Here is a 1,485-nt window from a genome sequence, read left to right as displayed (position 1 = left end):
TTTTTGGGAGGGGGTCAGCAAATTGAGCTTATTGCTGACACAAGCAAAGCTGCCTTTGTTAGCAGCACATCGCACCTACTATTGCAGTTTATTGCTCCAAATCGCCAAATTTGAAGGGCACCAAAGTAACAGATCCCCATTCCTTGTCATAGCTGATCATAAGTTTAGGCAGTCCTCTGTTTTTATCGTGCCTTGGAGGCCTATTTGAGCACACCTACCTTTCTGCAGGAGGATGTAACAAAATTTGTTTTATTAGATTTTAAGGAAGAGAGCACCATGAACATAGAAAGAAGGTGGACCCAACAGGCAGGGAGAAGCAATTGCCAGGGAGGTTCCTGCTGCTGCAGCTTACTGCCAAGTTGGCATGAGCAATGAGGAGGGTGGGGATGATGATGATGAGGTTTCAGACTGTACCTGGGTGGTGGAGATTGCAGAGGAGGAAAATAAGGGAGAGGCACAACATCAGTAAAACAGGATGTTATCTAGGAGCAGTTTGTAGAGGAGTGGAGAGAGTCACCCTATTTCACCAGAATGTGCTGTCATTTTCACTTCTATATAAAACCTGCCTTGTTTCTCCATCTTACATAGCAGCCTAGTAAAATGGCTTCCATGATGTGCAGAGTTCCCGTACTATATTTCTGTCTACTGTCTATGACATACTATTCAGTGATTTTTCTTTCACAATAAACCTGCCTCCTCTCTTTCTCATAAATTGCTGCTCAGCTAAGCTAATTACATACTCTCCAGCCACTGCGCTGTGTCAGGCTATTGTCTCTGAAATATGGTTCTGTAATTTTTTTTCTTTAGCTCTGGCATGTAGGCTCTTGTTTCTGAAGTGTTTTTTGTGTACTGTGTTCACCTTTCATGAAACTTTGTGGATGATATAGTGCGGTACTTCATTAAATAAAAGATCCTGGGCTATGCTATGAGTGTTTGGCCACTGTTATGAAAGAATTCAACTTTATTTGTTTTCCGTTGTCTTTCAGATCTTTTTTGTCTACTACTTCAACTGTTCAAATCAGGCCTACTCCTGCTAGATACAATGTGTGGCAGCAAAAAGTAGCTAAATAGATTTTATTTGTATATTTTAAATTTAAAATAATCACTTGGCGATGCTGCTGGTAAATGTAAGCAAAAGGGGGGGGGGGCTTCATGGATTCTTGCATCGGGGCCCTGAGGTCACTAGTTACGCCTCTGGTCTGCAGTATTGGAATTCTCTGGATCGTGCGGTCTGTTCATATACTACTACATTCCAAGGTGGAGACACACCTATTGGACCAGCACCTGGGGAGTTCTGATGGTGGCTAAGGAATTGGAGCGGTGAGATTTCCTTTGGCTCTACATGCATGAGTAATAGTCACACCCCTCATCTCATGTGTCCTTGCACTGACTTGTAATACAGAGGAATAAAGAAGGCATGTCTGACCAGAGAGGAGGCATGGCTCACTGGTTCTTGAGTTCCTTGTCTTGAGTTTTCTTGTAACT

The sequence above is a fragment of the Nanorana parkeri genome, unplaced genomic scaffold (assembly GCF_000935625.1).
Source record: "Nanorana parkeri isolate BGI_ZX_2015 unplaced genomic scaffold, ASM93562v1 scaffold2973, whole genome shotgun sequence".
Lineage (NCBI taxonomy): Eukaryota > Metazoa > Chordata > Amphibia > Anura > Dicroglossidae > Nanorana > Nanorana parkeri.
Note: the sequence above shows the minus strand (reverse complement) of the source record.